The sequence below is a fragment of the Hemicordylus capensis genome, chromosome 1, assembly GCF_027244095.1.
Source record: "Hemicordylus capensis ecotype Gifberg chromosome 1, rHemCap1.1.pri, whole genome shotgun sequence".
NCBI classification, from domain to species: domain Eukaryota; kingdom Metazoa; phylum Chordata; class Lepidosauria; order Squamata; family Cordylidae; genus Hemicordylus; species Hemicordylus capensis.
The window spans coordinates 287,631,724-287,649,643 of record NC_069657.1 but is presented as its reverse complement, the minus strand read 5'-3'; the positions used below and the strand labels follow the sequence as shown (position 1 = coordinate 287,649,643).

The 17,920-nt window shown below is 42.9% G+C and overlaps 1 protein-coding gene across 8 annotated transcripts in view; it reads left to right on the top strand.

Moving 5' to 3' along the window:
• SNTG2 (syntrophin gamma 2) overlaps positions 1-17,920 on the top strand; it is a 489,442-nt gene that overhangs the window by 457,850 nt on the left and 13,672 nt on the right. The window lies entirely within an intron of this gene.

The window sequence follows — 17,920 nt, the reverse complement described above, 5'->3', positions numbered from 1 at the left end:
ATCTCTGACTGACGACGAGTAGGAGACAGGTCTTGTATACATCCGTTGCCAGGCAATGCACATGCCACTAGGACATGCTTGCCCACTGTTTATTTACTTATTGAAAATATTTCTGCTCTGCCCCTCCAGAACACTGCTGTTTGAGATAGCTTATTACAAACAACAATTAATATATTAAAAATCAATGCAATCAAAACAAACATCAACAAAAATTAAAAGCAGTAATAGAAGGCTAAAATTGATTTAAATGGAAGAACTGGCTAAAAGCTAGATTTTAAATGCCTCTTGGAGGAGGAGGATTTTTACGCTTTAAAAAAATCAGGGAGGGAGATTGATGACTCTCTTGTTGGAGGGTAGTCCAAAGATGGCCACCACTGAAAAATCCCTGTCCCTGGTCCCCACCACAGACAGAGATTTGTGTCACCGATGGGGCCAAGAGCAGAGCCTACGAAGAAAGGTGAAGGACCTGGCAGGTTTATATGCTTGGATCGGTGAGGCCTACCACTTGTTCTCTTGACTCTTGTCCAACATGGCTTGTTCTGTCTAGCAGGGAGGCTGTTGTAGGAGGCCAGGTAGAAATCATAAATGCTTCTCTGAGGGAAAGCAGGATGCCTCCTTGTCTTAAGGAGGCAATTATTAGACCTCTTCTTAAGAAGCCTGCATTAGATCCCTCAGAGCTAAGCAACTATTGGCCTGTTTCCAACCTCCCATGGTTGGGCAAGGTAATTGAGAGGGTGGTGGCCTCTCAGCTCCAGGTGGTCTTGGAGGAAAATGATTATCTAGACCCATTTCAAACTAGTTTTCGGGCAGGCTATGGGGTGGAGACTGCCTTGGTCAGCCTGATGGATGATCTCCAACTGGCAATTGACAGAGGAAGTGTGACTCTGTTGGTCCTTTTGGACCTCTCAGCGGCTTTCAATACTATTGACCATAGTATCCTTCTGGAACATTTGAGAGTGTTGGGGGGTGGGAGGCACTGTTTTACAGTGGTTCTGCGCCTACTTCTCGGACAGATTCCAGATGGTGTCGATTGGAGATTGTTGCTCTTCAAAATCTGAGCTTAAGTATGGTGTCACACAAGGCTTTGTGTTTTCTCCAATGCTCTTTAACATCTGCATGAAACTGCTAGGAGAGATCATTAGGGGATTTGGAGCTGGGTGTTACCAGTATGCTGATGCACCCAGATCTACTTTTCCAGGTCAACTTCTTCAAGAGATGGCATAACTTCCCGAAATGCTTGCCTGGAAGCAGTAATGGGCTGGATGAGGGAGAATAAACTGAAATTGAATCCAGATAAGATAGAAATACTTATTGTGCGGTGTCAGAACTCTAGAGACGATTTTGATCTACCTGTTCTAGATGGGGTCACACTTCCCCAAACGGAACAGGTTCGCAGTCTGGGAGTACTTCTGGATTCACACCTCTCCCTGGTATCTCAGGTTGAGGCAGTGGCCAGAGGAGCTTTCTATCAGCTTCGGCTGACACGCCAGCTGCGTCCGTTTCTTGAGATGAACGACTTCAAAACAGTGGTACATATGTTGGTAACCTCCAAACTTGACTTCTGCAATGTGCTCTATGTGGGGCTGCCTTTGTACATAGTCCGGAAGCTTCAGTTGGTACAGAATGCGGTGGCCAGGTTGGTCTCTAGGTCATCTTGGAGAGACCACATCACTCCTTTGTTGATAGAGTTACACTGGCTGCCAGTAGGTTTCCGGGCAAAATACAAACTGCTAGTCATAACTTCTGAAGCCCTAAATGGCTTAGGCCCTTGGTATCTAAGAGAACGCCTTCTTCATTATGAGCCCCACCGCCCATTGAGGTCGTCCGGAGAGATCTGTCTCCAGTTGTCACCAGCTCGGCTGGTGGCCACACGGGGACAGGCTTTCTCGGTTGCTGCCCCGAGACTGTGAAATGCACTCCCTACTGAGATACAGTCCTCCCCATCTGACAATTTTTAGAAAGCATTCGAAAACCCACCTCTTTACCCAAGCTTTTTAAGTTCTTTAAAATTTTAAGGTTTTAATTTGTGGATGATTTTTAAATTGTTAAATGTTTTAAGTTTTTGTATATATTTTAACTTGTTTTATGCTATTGTTAACCACCCAGAGATGAAAATTTGGGGTGGTGTACAAATGTGATCGCTAGATAGCTAGCTAGCTAGCTAGCTAGATAGATAGATAGATAGATAGATATTAGATATTTATTACATATTAGAAAATTTGGGGTGGTGTACAAATGTGATAGATAGATAGATAGATAGATAGATAGATAGATAGATAGATAGATAGATAATTAGATATTTTACCTCGTAGAAATCTCATTTGAACCCGTTCAAGTGACTGTAGATTTCCTGTCAAAAAAATCTGTATTCCATAGAGCAGCTGGGCTGGAATTTTAGCTTGGTAAACCTTCTGCGCAGCAGGAATGGAATAGGCCCCTTTGGTGTAAAAAAAATAATAATACAGCTATGACTGTATGTTGAGCCTTAGTGGCTGAATAGTCACAGTGGGGTCTCCATGAGAGGTGCTCATGGAGCACAAGGCCAAGATATGTATATGTTTTAACTTGCTGAACGCTATTACCATTTATAGACCAGCAATGCTTTTTTGATCTCTTACCAAACACCATCACCTTGGTTTTGTGAGTATTAATGGCCAGGAATTCCTCAGCAGAAAATTGTGCAAGAGTTCTCAGAGTTCTCCGCATGCCATCAAGCTAGCTTGGGCTGATGAAAAACAGGGTCATGTAAGAGGGGGATTAAATAATTAATATAATTAATATAATATATAATAATTAATATAATTATATATTAATATATAATTAATATAATAATTAATATAATTATATTATTATATATAATTAATATAATATGAGCCCCTGGTGGCGCAGTGGTAAAACTGCCGCCCTGTAACCAGAAGGTTGCAAGTTCAATCCTGACCAAGGGGCTCAAGGTTGACTCAGCCTTCCATCCTTCCGAGGTCGGTAAAATGAGTACCCAGAATGTTGGGGGGCAATCTGCTAAATCATTGTAAACCGCTTAGAGAGCTTCCAGCTATAGAGCGGTATATAAATGTAAGTGCTATAAAAATTAAACAGGAATGGAGCCAAAATACAGCCCTGTCTAACCCCTTTCTGAACTGGGACAGGGTCCGATAGACGACCTTTGCTGTCATACTTTACCATCAGTGACGTGTTTTCATAAAGAGTACGGATTAAAAAAAGAAGGCAAGAATCAGTGGAGGACCTAGCTAGTTTGTTCCAAAGACGCATCCTAGAAATTGAGTCAAATGCTGCCCTGAAGTCAATGAAGGCCACATATAACGAAGAGTTTTTACTAGAGTATTTCTCTGTCAAATGGGAGAGGACCAAGGCTTGATCTGTAGTTGACCAGCCAGAGCGATAGCCTGCCTGTCCTTCTCTAAGGATGGAATTCTCTTCAACCCAGGTGATAGGTTTGTGGCACAAGTGCCTCGCGTAAAGTTTGCTAACTATACATAATAAACTTATTGGACAGTAATTAGAGGGGTTACAATGCTGACCTCCCTTATAGATCGGTGTAATGATGGCCGTTAGCCAGTTCTCAGGAATACGACCCACCCCATTAATGTAAGTGAGAAGCTTAGCTAGGATAGGGGCCCACCAGTCAATATCAGCTTTAAGAAGTTCCCCCATGATCATATCCTTACTGGGGGCTTTACCAGATGGTAACTGAGATATCAACTTAGTGACCTCATGCGCAGAGACTGGCGGCCATGGGAGTAGACAATCCACATGGTAATCAGACAGCACCCCAAAATGTGCTGTCCAAGCATCGGGAGAGATATGACCATTCATACTACCAGAGGACCCTTTAAGACTGCCTGATACTATTTTCCAGAACAATTTAGCATCTTTTGATTTGGCTGCTGCAAGAAGTTGATCCCAGGATTCCTTCACTGCCACTTGCTTCCCCCCCCCCCAATTAGCCATTTATACTGGCTTTACTTCTCTAGCCAAGTCATCATTTGGAGAAGCCCTAAATAAATTGAACTTAGCAACTAATGTATTCTTTACTTGGATGCAATCGTTATCAAACCAGCTACGGTGGGTATGCCTCTTAGGTTTACCTCTTTTAGGAGCCCTCTCCAAATGACCCTGTATCTCCTGAATAATGGAGCAAAATGGGACTAGCATGTCTGAACCCAAAGGCGCTTCTAAAATAGAAAGGTGCAGTGAGAAGATCGGCTCTGAAACTAAAAGAGCCCTGACTTGATCACTTAAAGCCGGGGACCATCTAACTCTAATATACCTAGGCTTCCAGGGTAAAGAAGGATGAGAGCATTTCACTGAGTTTCTTTTCTACCAGCAACCCTAAAGCAAAAGTTAATGGTAAATGATCACTCTCAACATGTCCCACTATTCTGAAATAAATCAGATACTCTAGGACAGGCCTTGAAACATATACATAATCTAAAATGCTAGCTCCATATCCTAGCCAGCACGTAAATTCACCCTCCGAGTCATCCCGCACAGAACCATTTAGTACAAACAAATCCAAAGCAAACTTTGTACATGCTAACAGAGAACCAGCTAGGTTGCAACCCAAATCTTTGGAATGCCTTGGAAAAAGCGGGTCTGGCAAGTCTCTTTCTAGAGGAATAAATTGATGGAGAGAGTAGAGATTTTCATCAGTGGATCCCATCCTTGCGTTAAAATCACCCCCCACTATGCACATAGCATTAGGGAATGTGATAGATAGAGAGGTAGATAGATACGGGCAAATTTGATTCAATGGATACCCCAATCCCAAAGGCTTTGAAATTCAGAACCAGCGCTTTGCTGGCCCAGAAGCAAACTGTCAATCAATGAGTATCCTTCAGTGAGCAGTGCAAATATATGACATAAGGAGCTTCTCCTCATGATCCTTGAGAAGGGCTCCACGGTGGTCTGTGGGGAGAGTGGGTTACATATACTCTCCCTGCAGACAATCATCCTCGCTTCCCTGGGTGTGCCGATTGCCCACCCACTCGACCAGCCACTCACATAGCAGCTCCAAGGGCTGAGGTACCAGGATGCGCTCCCACACATCACCCTGGCCCCCAGAGCTCCGATAATGTATCACATGAGTGCACGGTGCATTATGGGAATCACACACCCCTCCCCTCGTGTTCCAGCTGCGACTGCAAGCAGCTGTGGCTGACACATGAGCAAAAAAATGAGGTTAAGGAAGTGATCACTCCCTTAACCTCGTTTTAAGGGGTGGCTAAAAAGGCGGGTTTGCCGCCATGTAGCCGCCAGAATTGGCCTGATTCTGGCAGTTCACATGGACGTGCAAAACTGGACTGGGCTTCCTTAGCCCGTTTTTGCACATGTGTGTGAATAGCCTCAATAACTTTCAACAAAGATTATTAAATAGTGGGCGTGTGTATATCTAGCTTGATATGTATGCTGCATCTAAATATAAACAATATAAATGTTGATTAAAAAGCATACAGTATAATAAAGATTTCGACTTCTGTCACTATATTTCATGCAAGTCAGATGCATAGTTGGAACTTAACCACATCATATCTTCCCATTATACAGTAACTTTTACAGTGTGCTTTCTGACAGGACAAGAGGGATCTTTGCAGAATGAAGTTCTCTGAAGGTATCCAATGACCAAGAGATATCCTAGCCGGAATACTGTACAAGAGCTAAGCTTTTGTTGCTGTTTATGAGGCAAACGACATGACACAGATCTCATAGTTGGAGCCTGCCTGTCTTTATTTTTAAATGCACATAGTTCCCATGAGGGTGATCTGGACTGGGTTTGCAGCAGGAGCAAAAAGATAATGTATACCCTCCAATACTTCACCAATGAAAACAAGGTCATGCCTATAACATGTCCGACGCAATTTAAGAGGAGTGGAGTATAATTCTGCATTAATGAAACAGAATTGGTTGTGCACTCCTAACATTTTGGGCTAATGTGGGGAATCAGCAAATCTAGAGGGCGCAGTTCATTACAGTGTTCAATTGTGCAAAGCTTTGGTCTGCAAATAATGACAGAGATTGGGATACAAAAATGCAATCAGATTTATTAAAGGTAATAAGGGTACAGGAATGCAAAAAGACTGATTAATCAGGATAAGCAATATGATATTAACTAATAAGACTAATTTAACTAATCTCACAACTAATCTAATAAAACTAATCTCACAAAGAGGCATTTTATCTTGAATTCTGAATTAAAACAAGGCTGGTCAGGGAAAAGGTCAGCTTTAGACTTTAAAGAGATCAAAGAACAAGAGGGTTTGGAATATAGGCAGTTAGTATACCTGGATCCTTCAGGTGGGGTGTCTGTCACCCTTGATGCTCAGCAGGTGCTAAGGGACCTCTTCCAAAAGACCAGGCAGGAACATGGGGTGCAGAGGCAAGTGTGCCACTCGCGAGCCAGGAAGCCAGAAAAAGTCTACAGGTGGTCTGATCTCAAAATACCAGTTCCCTTTTGCCACCAAGCATGCTGCACAGTTTGGACCTGGATACAGATCCAAACTGGAAGCTGAATGGGCACAAAGTCCAACGCACGGGCAGATGGAATAGCCAATGCCAAGGTGGAATAGCCAATGTCAGGCGGGTGGTGGTTCTAGGAGAACTGCACATGGCTTGATGGGGTTTGTGATACAAATAGGCAGAGACCTGCCCTTGGGCCATACGCGAACCATACCTCTTTGCTGATGAGGGTGACATCTGTGGGGGACAAAAGGGGGCCCATACATGTTGTCCTATTCCATCCTGGGTAGGTGGGTGGGTGTGTTCTAGGGCACAGTGGCTGTAATGGTTTGAATGAACTGTATGGGCTAAGGTTGAATGAAGGGACTTGAATTTCATCTGTCCACTAGGAAGATTCTCCAGGTGCAAGATAAGAATTTCTTTAGAGATCTGATCCTGCCAACCTATGTCAGCCCATTAGCACTGGTGATTGTAGGCTGGGGGTGAGACAGCTTAATCTGTGTTCTGTAGAGGCAATTAGTGCTGCTAATGCCAGCAGTGGAAGAGTTAACTATTCCTTAAAGGTAAAGTGTCCTTAGGAAATAAATATTTTAACTCGCATCTGCTTCAGCCAAGCAACCTCTTTTGTGTATGTATACAAAAAGGAGCTAGGAGGAGTGCCATCTAGCTGCACGTTTTCACTTTTGACCTGGGGATTGCTCCCCCAAATTGCTTGCACCAAGTGACCGAAGGGTTTTCTATCTACAGGCGGTGGAAGGGAAGTCACGCTCCCATGAGTCCCAACTAAGATGGAGTCCTCAACCCTGCAGATCCAAAGTACAGAGTGGGGTACTTCTTGTAGCCCCTAAACAGGCTGTTCTGACATCTGACTATAAGCATCATACAGATGGAAAGCAGATGATAAAGTGCATGCAGAGCACTTTATTCCAGATTACCAAAGCAGAGAGGAGAGCTGGTCTTGTGGTAGCAAGCATGACTTGTCCCCTTAGCTAAGCAGGCTTCTGTCCCTAAGAGCAGCTGTCTTGCTTCTTCCCCTCATCCCCACAGCGGATGAAGGCACACATACGGCAGGCAGGCCAGGGAGGGAGCAAGCTTGCTCATGCCGGCTGCCCCAACAGGTGGGGGTCAAGGCGGCGGCCAAGAGAGACGTGCCCTGCTGGGCTTGGTGCTGGCCGCTAACTGAATGGGGGTCATCACACTTTGCTAATTGCCCCGCCCCCTTGCATCTGACTTCAGGTGGAGGGGCGTGGCTTGGGCGAAGCGCACCTGATGGAGGCCCCCTGCCTGCACTTTCCCCCCTGGCTCCTAGGAAGCTTGCTACACCTCTGCTTTGGATACTTGTAAGTGCCATACAAATGTTCAGCATTATTCTGCCACTGTATAAGAACATATGAATTGCCTTGCCAGATGAGACTGAAAGGTTATTGAGTTCCATTTGCTGCCAGTGCTGAGTAGCCAGATTTCTCTGGAAAGCTCATAAAGTGTAATAGTCATCATAGGTATGGTGCCTCTGTTCCATGCAAGGTTGTCACTGCTTGATAGCTACGATTTCCTATTAGGATATCATCCTATTATTGACACAGTAACATCCACAAATTTGTTTAATCATTTATATTAAAGCTCTGTAAGTTAATCGCCACTACTCCATCTTGTAGTAATAAATTCCACATCTACTGGCCTCCACATTCTTCAGCATAACGCAAGTGGTTCTGAGCCGCCTACGCTTCTGGCATCTAAGGAACTGCTGACAGTCTTGAGTTTTTGCACAAGAGCAGCACAGCTACTTCAAGAAGTGCACCCACACTCTGAGGATACTACTGGAAACAGAACCTCCCATAGTGCAGGTGAACAACATTAAGTATTTGCGCTCTTTAACAAAAGCACAAGACCACCAGTTGTTCCTTAGATGCCTGCAGCAGGGCAGGCAGCTCAGAGCCACCCATGTTATGCTGCAGAACATGTCATCCACTGACATTGTGGTTCATAGCAGATGCATCTTATCTTAAGCACATAATTGTAGCAAATGTTAAATCTGAGCAGTAACTGAAATGATATTATACTTTTAAAAGGGGGGGGGATTCAATCATCTCCCTAGGAAAGCAAAACAAAATAAGAACTATTCATAACGGATGCTATACATTCAAGTGAGATATTAATAGCAGTTAAATTAGGCTAGATTTATGAGGTCATTAAAAGATAATTATCTGTTTGTTACCAGAAGAACAACTTTAATTACACAATTAAGGCTTAGATTGCTTTCATTATGTATAGGAACTTATTACACTTCCAGTTTTCTTGGTCATTTTATGTTATGCTGTTCAATCCAATCCTCCAAATCTAATTTTAGAAACCCCCAGTCTTAAGAGCCACGTGGATTAATTACACATCTGTCTGCGGAATTATTAAACTTTGGGGAGGAGGGGTAAACAAAGTTTATTTGAAGTTGTCATCAGTTCTAAAAAGAATGACCCACATGTTATACAGCCACCCGCTGCCTTAGGCGAGGCTGCTCCAAGCACAGTGCCGTCTTGTTGAACAACAGAACAGACACAGGGTGAGGGGAGAGCTGAAGTCCCCTGCCTTTGTTTGTGCTCTTTGCCATCCAGAAATATGTCCCTGAGGGTCACACAGCGACATTTTCTTGTAAAAATTACTAATGGAGGTCGGAGGAGTCAGCAAAACTTGCTCCGTCCTCCCTCTACTCATGTTCTGCTGCTTGACAAGATATCAGCTGAGCTTGGAGCAACTTTGCTGTGTAGGGATGCAGTTCCCTTACAGCAGCAGATGGCTGCACAACCTGTGGGCCAGTGAAACAAATGACAATGATGTCTCCCCGTCTCCAACAATCTATAACCGTAATATTAAATATTTCTACCTTTGTAACACAATTAGTATGTTTCTTCATTGTGATTATTAATTATCTGGCTTTCCTGTTAAAATACATTCAACATTTCTGCTAGTAATATCTCCTGCTAACAAGAGTTAGTAAAATATCCCCCCCACCCACCGCCACCACATCTCAATATATAATTCTACTGCTTACTGTTCCTACCTTACAGTGGACAAAAATGCAATTTCAGTGCTCCATATTCATGTTCCATTTTGACTAGCAATGTTTGGTGTTGTGTTGTATTACTGCTCCTACTCATTAGCATTTCAGAGGAAAATTGAAACAGGCATAAAGGATAGGTCTTTGCAGTGTGTTAATTTTAGCAAGATGCATGAAATCAACATGAATAAATATCAATGAAGCTGAGTTTAAAATTGATTTACCCTGTGATCAAGCAGGCATAGTTGAAAAGCTGCTTTTAACAGGTATATAGAAATCTGAAACAAGGCTTTGGATCAAAAGACGGAAGCAATAGCTCTCTAGGTAACATCTGAAATGAAGGAAGTCAGAAAGAATTGGACTCTGAAAGTACAGAATACTTTCTAATGGTTTCCCACAGTAGGGCCCTGACCTTCAAAGGTGTGACAGCTGCTGGGAGAATGTGAAGGGATGCCTTTCATTGGGGCTAGCATGCTTTTTTATTCAGCTGGATTAGAACCATGACATGGAGGGAAGAGGGTTAACATTCCACCCCAACCATGGCCCTTACCCAACTGCAACCACTCCCCCACTTCCACAGCTGCTCTTTGCCCTGGAGTGGGGGAAACTCCTTTTAGCAACAATGGGAGTTTGTTTCCAGGGCAGTTAGCAGCTGCAGATAGCGGCTGATTTGTATACGGACTGTGGCAGGGCAGAAGCCCCTGCTCACCCACTTTCTTTCTAACTTATCCAGTTATACATATTGCAAGATTATGCATAGTCCAAGTAATCCAATTATGCACAAGTGATGCTCCATATTAAAGCTGTGCAATTTTCAGATTGTTCCAGATGTTCTAAATTATTACTATTCAATCCATTGCAAGCCATCTTTGGGATCATTCAGTTGAAAGGTGGGATTTAAATTCAATAAACGAATACATGCATTTTTCTGGAGCTGGTTAAAACCTTTAAAGCCCTTAATGGTTTGGGCTGTTGAATATCTGAAAGACCGTCAGCTCATCAGAGGGGGCTCTGCTCTGTGTTCCACCACTGAGAGAGACATGAGTGTCATGGATGTAGGACAGGGCTTTCTCAGTTATTGCTCCCAAGCTCTTCCAATGGACATCTACTCTTTGGCTTCCATCACTGGCTGTTTATTCAGACCTTTGATCTTGAAAGGGTGCTGAATCTGTGGTTGTATCTTCTATCAGTTATATGTTAAAGGTTTAATTTTTATGGATTTATGGTTGTTTTTAATACATATGTTGTGAACTACCATGAGATCCTTTTTATAATGGCTGCAAAGTTAACAATATTTTATATTGTTATAGGGTTAACAATCAAAAAATAAAATACCCTTAAAAAGCACATAAGATTATAGTGATAGCATGTGCATTCCCAAGCACACCAAAAAGCATCCCCAGCAAAACTGTATGATGCAGATAGGATGTAGATTCAAGTTAGCACCCCCAACCACTAAACTAGTCAGTGAATATAATAATAAAAAAAATACTTTGGAGTAATATTTACCATTGGTTAGAATTAGATCAGGGTGTCGCTCTGTGGAGTGATAATACAGGATCCATATTGACTACATATTATTGGAGTTAGATATTCTTTCAGGCAACGGTTGTAGCAGAAGTACTTCCAGAAGCAGAATCTTGCAAGCTGTTATGGCCTAAGAGCCACAAGATGTAAACGTTTTGATGATATCATGTAGTATTTAAAAATCTGCATGTTTCACGTGCAGATACTCATATTGCAAAATTTCAAAACATAATGGAAAATGGAAGTGCACACTCTGAGGTGCTAATGCACACAAAGATATTCTTTTAAAAAAAAAGTATAGTGAATCTCAGTGCACATATTTACTCTCATGACTTAAAGAGAAGACAAAAAAACTGAAACTGCAAGCAGTGGCAAGAGCATACTGTCCATGTGCCACAATTTTATAAGTCCAGAAATCCATTCTGACTCAATGGTGAATAGCTAACACATGGATAACACTCTGTGACCAGAAGCAAATAATTCAGAACTACAAAGTCTAGCGAGAAAGTCAAAGGAAGAGAATTTTGTAAGCATCCTTAGGGAAACTGTAGCTTTTTGACCTTCATGCATCAATATAAACTACAATAAAGGTACACTGATGATAAAGGTGATGAAGTAGCTATGCTCACAGTCTGACTGATTGCTGTATTTCAAGTATTTGAATTTGTCCCCAGGGTATATTTGCTAATGACCTTGGACTAAAGTTGCTTGGCTTGGCTCACTTAGCATGAGTCATCTAAAGCCATTTGCTTAAAAGAAGAAGAAAAACCTTTCAGTACACTAGCAGCAATATAGGAAGATGCTGAAAGGCATCATCTCATACTGCACGGGAGATGGCAATGGTAAACCCCTCCTATAGTCTAGCAAAGAAAACCACAGGGCTCTTTGGTCACCTGGAGTCGACACCGACTCGACGGCACAACTTTACTTACATTCTACTCTAGATTTAATGATGACCTTTATCCCCTGGTATCTCTATCATTCTAACAGATACAGATATACAACATAATTTAATCCTTCTGCAACAGAATAAATAGTAGTTTCAGTTTTTATATAGGGAAAACAGCACTTCAGGAAAGGATTAATCCTTTCCCAGTCCCATTATTCTAACCAAATTGCTCGCCAATGGATACTGTTTGCTAAATTTAAAATGGCAAAGATCATGGCCCTGTGAAGAAAGGCATTGTTTAAAAATAAGCGTTGTTAAAAATGTACTGTTTATTTCTCTAAGAACATAGATTGAGGTTTAGCATCAGAATGAACTGAGATGTGTTACAGTGTATTTGAACACTTGACATAGAAGCAGCCTCTAACAGTAGGCCAGGGTAAAGGGTGTTGCTATGCAGGAAAGTGGTTACTAAGGAGGAGAAGGCATGGCCATCACTGACAATTGGTGTGTGCTGGGTCTAAACAGATCACAGGCTGATCTATTATCATTATAGTCCAGAGGAACACAAATTTACTTAAAAAAAAAAAAAAAAGATTGGCCGGTAGGTCAAAATCCTGTGGGATTTGATTTAAGTTGAAAGCCACTAGTCTGAAGAGTGAACAGGCAGATGGCATAGATCAGCTTAAAGTCCAGCTAGAGATCTGAGAATATATAATGGACAACACAAGTGGTAGAGATTGTTGAGTCTCGCCATGAGACACAGGAAGAAAAACCTGAGAAGAAGTCAACTTTCTTCAGGAGATGGATGGGCTAGGTCAAGCAAAGGCAAGAGCAACATTATTGGACAAGGAACATTATTTCCTGGGAAGATGAAATGCTAGTAGCCTGAGCATGCATCCAGGAAGACCTGCAGGCGGACACACTCCTTCGCTTGTGTTCAGGGAAGGTTGGTATGGAAATGGTCCAGAGTGAACATTTCCTGGGTCTTCAGGGACTGCAGAAACCAGAGGCCTTTAGCACTAGAGAAGCTAGAGCCTGCCTTGGAGCTCTGAGAACTGAAGGTTCCAGAGCAGTGGGCAAAGTCAACACAATGGCTCATGTTCTTAAAGGCACAGAATACCAATTTATCTACCAGTTGTAAATTGCCCTTGTGATGGATCTGAAATTGGCAGGATTGCTAGGGCATTCAGTTAAACCATGATTGACAGTTATAACCATAAATACCAACATCAGTCCTACTGTATCTTTGAATAATATTTAATGTAAGTAATTCAATATTTTATCCAATCAGATTCTATTTGAAATAAATAACAGAACTTTACACAGTCTCCTGATTGGTTCTTTTACATTCAGCGCCTATACCACATTCTGGACAAAGGTTTCACTAGGGCCTATTGGCCTATACACAGAGGTTGTTCACACAAACAAGACATGTGGTCAGAGGGGAAGGCTGGCTGAATTCACCTTCCACCCAGATGACTGCTTGATTGTTGCTGGGAGCATGAACCGTGCTCCCAGATGCATGCAGAACTGAACTCCAGAGGCCGGATGATATGTCCTGGCCTCCGGATATCCCACAGTGCACCACACAACATGCACAATGTATTATGGGATTCCCCCAGTAGACGGGTGCTCTAGACTGAATGTAGCCCCAGCAAACACGATCCTGGAGCCTGGGTCAACGGCTCACCTGAGCCCTTAACCCCAGCTAAGAGTCAGTTTTAAAAGCTAGGCTAGGCGGCACTGCCCCACTGGTATTAGACCCGATCCCAGCTTCCCTAGCCTGGGTTAGGGTGTGCATGAAAACAGTCTCACTGGGTAATTGATGGCAGCTGGAACTCACGTGGGAGTAGAGGCCTGCACAGGGTATTCTCATACTTCCCTTAATAGGAGTCAGTCAGTGTTGGTAAAATTGGTAAGGATCTCTAGAGGGGAAACTATCACAGACTCTAAGATAGAAAAATATGGATATCTGTAGTTAAAGATCAACAGTAGTGCCACATTGCAGGTTAGGGTTCAAGTGTGTCTCAGGTCTGAAAAGACTAAGTGCAGGCGCAGAGCAAAAAAAAAAAAGAGTTATATGGTATATTGCTTCAAGGACAGAAAGTCTATTCAAGGACAAAGTACATAAGCCTCAAACAAGAGGTTTCTTTGAAGCTCTCTGATCTGCATGTAGTTTACCCTTTCTGAATTAGTATTGTATTGTGAAAACAAAATCCTATATATACTATTTGAATATTCAGACAACTGCTTCTATAGCATTTCAGTATCATAAACCAGTTTAACATGATTGGCTGAGAAAATCTGTTCTTTTGCCAGTTATGCAACATTTCACAGCTTTTAAAATAGCATATATTTAGAACTAATATAGTACTTACTGATCACTCCTCAAAATCAGTGTCAGCTGTTGAATCAATTGCATGTTGTGATAAAAATTGTAAAATCTTTGTGTAGTTTGAAGGCTCAGTGAATTTAATCTTGGAGTCTCAAAAATACAGAATTTAAATAGTTTTGTTTAAACATAAAAAAAGAGTTTCAATATGCCTTAAACATTTTCATCCAGTCTTTAAAAGATGGCAGAAAATTAACATTTGTAGTGGCAGAACAGGATAGCCAAGCTACATAATTAAGTCTCCAATTGTCATTCAAACTGTAGTGACATCTGGTTTAACAAGGCAGAAAAGAAACAGAAAGATGCTAGATAAAAAATGAGAAAGTTTAAAGGAAGGCAGGGAGATAAAAGGGCAGCAATCCAACTGTCATCACAAAGAATATAGCTCATGAAACCCGTTGGAACCAACCTGACAATTTTTATCTGCTTGGCTTCTTAGCCCCATTTCATTAGAAAGTCCCATCTGATGGAGAAGAGGCCTCAGTCTAGGGAATTCATATACCATCATGCAAATGACATCATATTTGAGCTGGGTGGTTACTCAGTATCCACAATGATTCTGCTTGTCAAAAAGGTAGCAGGATCTCAATACTGAGAAAATTGTGCATACTTTTTTATAACACATCACAACTTGTATGAGATGTCATTTGTATAGTAGTGGGCAAGGTCATTTCTGAGGCTCTGGCCTTTGACTCAGTTTAGGGCATAATTGCACTGTAATATTATCACACAATCTGCTGCTCTTGATCAAGCAACAGGAAAATTGTTTTTATACCATTGCATCTTGTTATTGGTTTATTCATTTAATACCATACTGAGGCTCTTCACACGAGCAGTGTGAAGAGCCTAAAGGGGGTTAGCAGGGAGAGCAGGTTTGACCCACTTTCCCCACAGACTATTGTTCCATTGTCCCTGGGTGGCCGGATGAGCTGCCCAGATGATTACGGGCTCCATCATGGAGCTGGTTGGGGTGATGGGGTTCAGGGGCCTCCCAAACCCCAGAAGTCCCATAAGGCACAGCGTAAGTGCGTGGTGCTTTGGGGAAGCCTCCCGATGCCAGGAGGTTTGTTGTAGCCTCCCAGTCGGGAGGCTATTCATCAGCTGTTGCTGCGCAGAGCTGCACCGCGGCGACACAATTGTCTAACCCACGTTTTGTGTGTTCCTGTGCCCGAAGTGTGGGTTTAGCAGCAGGCTCCATAACCGAGCTTGCTGCCAAGCCACCACCGGGAGCCACTTGGCTCCCATTGCTTCTCACAATCAGGAGAAATCGGGCTAGCCTTCCCTAGGCCGTTTTCTCCCAATCATGGGAATAGCTTCACTGTGTGCATGGCACTTCACAAACAATGGGAAAACAGGTCCCTGTCCAGGTGGACTCTCAATCTACCTCTAGCAAAACAGAGATGAGCTGGGGAAGAGAACATATCCTAATTGGGGGCGGGGGGGGCGCGGACTGAGTTGCCTTCTTCCTTCACCAATATCAGTGGCAGTTCTTGATTCCTGGTTACTTCTGCTTTCCAGGATTTATGTTTAATCGGCTGTTAAATCAGACACAATGGAGCATATTGTGCAATTATTCTGTGCAAATTCACTGAAGTAAATGGCATTCCTCCTCCTTATTGCCTTTTATCCATCATCCCTTCAGTTTTCTGAGCCTGATTTTTGTGGGTCTGTTAGGTTGGATCCAAAAGGGAGTTGTATGAGCAACGAATGTGTCTGCTCCCATGGGCCATGGCCTCTCTACTCATTGCAGCTCCTTGTGCTATGTTGTCTGGTCCAAGTCATTATGTTTTCCATCCATCCCTTTTTATCTTTTTCTTCTTTTCCATTGTTCCATTTCCAAAAATATGACAGGGCAACTAAACTACTGTTGTCTATGCTTGGAAAGCTGCTTCATCCACTGTTCCTTCTTTGTTCCTCCTGCCCCTGCTGGGTCTGCATTTCTTTACCTTGATTTTCTCAGCATGTTATCATTTTATGTTGACTGTCCAATCTGTCTCCAGTCCCTTCAAGAGTCTCTTGTAAAAAAAAAAAACACCCAACCCTGAAAAATAGGCAAGTGCAGCTCAATAAGCTGCACTCAAAATTATCCTTGCTTGAAACTGAGCACTAATTTAACTGAATTTACACCAGCTGAAGCCAATGCCATTTCCCAAAATGCAGTGGAGAGTATGGAGCATTGTCTCTTTGTGTGTACACACATATTTAATCAGATATGATGGGGACAGTTCTCCCATTCTCTGAGCCGAAGTAGATGACCAAACTACCTTAGGGTGGACATTCTTCTCTAGGGTAGAATCATCATATCGTCCTGTCAAGTAATGAAGATTTTACTCATCAGGTTCAGACATGTGAAAAAATATGTGTGGCAGAATGCTCATATGGGCTCAGGGAGCTAAATGATCCTCCCTCTTAAGGCAGCAATCTGAAACATTTCAATCCTTATATGACAGGCCACCTTTATTCCCCTAAGAGGCCCGTCAGATTGCTTAATGGCTTTGGGTGTTGGTATCAGACTCTTTTGCAAAACAGAAAGTATAGTTTGGCAGCTTCAAAGAATGGAAACAGAATAGGAAACCCTTTGAACATAGAGTTATACTGAAATGCATTTGTACAGAAATGCACTTACTAAAGTGATGCTAGACTTTGCATATAAGACACCACATGGTGTTTCATACACACTCTGCATTTACATAGGTCACCCAACTGGCACACATGGGAACTGTGGCCTAGGGTCAGGCTGGTCTAACGTGCTGACATTGCACTAAATGTGGCTGAAGCTTAAATGTTAAACTGGCTGTCTGGAACATCCTATGGATTATGTTCTAATTGCTTTCTTGGTATCGCCAATAAATCATGCCCCAGCAGTCTTTTCCAGTAAGCCAAATGTCTTAACGGAACTTGCCAACTTAGTCCATTTCACTTTATAAAGCTGTAACATGAGGACCTTCCACTTTCCCATCTTATTGTAATTGTTCAAAATTGGGGATGGGGCTGTAACTCATTGGTAGAGCATCTTCTTTGCATTCTGAAGGTCCCAGGTTCAGTCCTTAACATTTCCAGGTAGGGATGTGCACAGAACTGGCTGGCCCAGTTCGGTTTGAGTCTGGACCGGACTCAAACCTGACCAGACTAGTTTGGTCTGGCACCCCCTTGAACTCCCCCCGCCCGGTTCAGTCCGGGGGGTTGCAATATTTTTTTTTTTAGTGATTTTTTTTTTTAACTTTTCCCCTTTTGGGAGAGTTCCTTGGGGTGGCGGGGGTGTGGGGGGGTGTCCGTGGAGGTTCCTCCTCCCCCCACTGGCCTCCGTAATCACCCCCTCCAGCCATTTCAGACCCTTCAGGCCTCCATAATTTGGCATGTTGCCCAAAATGGAGGCACTGCATATGTGCAAATGGCCTCTGCGAGGCCTGGCATGATCTAGGGCCTCACAGAGACCATTTGCACATGCGCGGCAGCTGCCATTTTGGGCGCTGCACCGATGTAGTTGCACATACCTATTTCCAGGTTGAACTGGAAGAACCTCCTGCCTGAAACCTTGGAGAGCTAGATGGACCAACAGTCTGACTCAGCATAAGCCAGCTTCCTATGT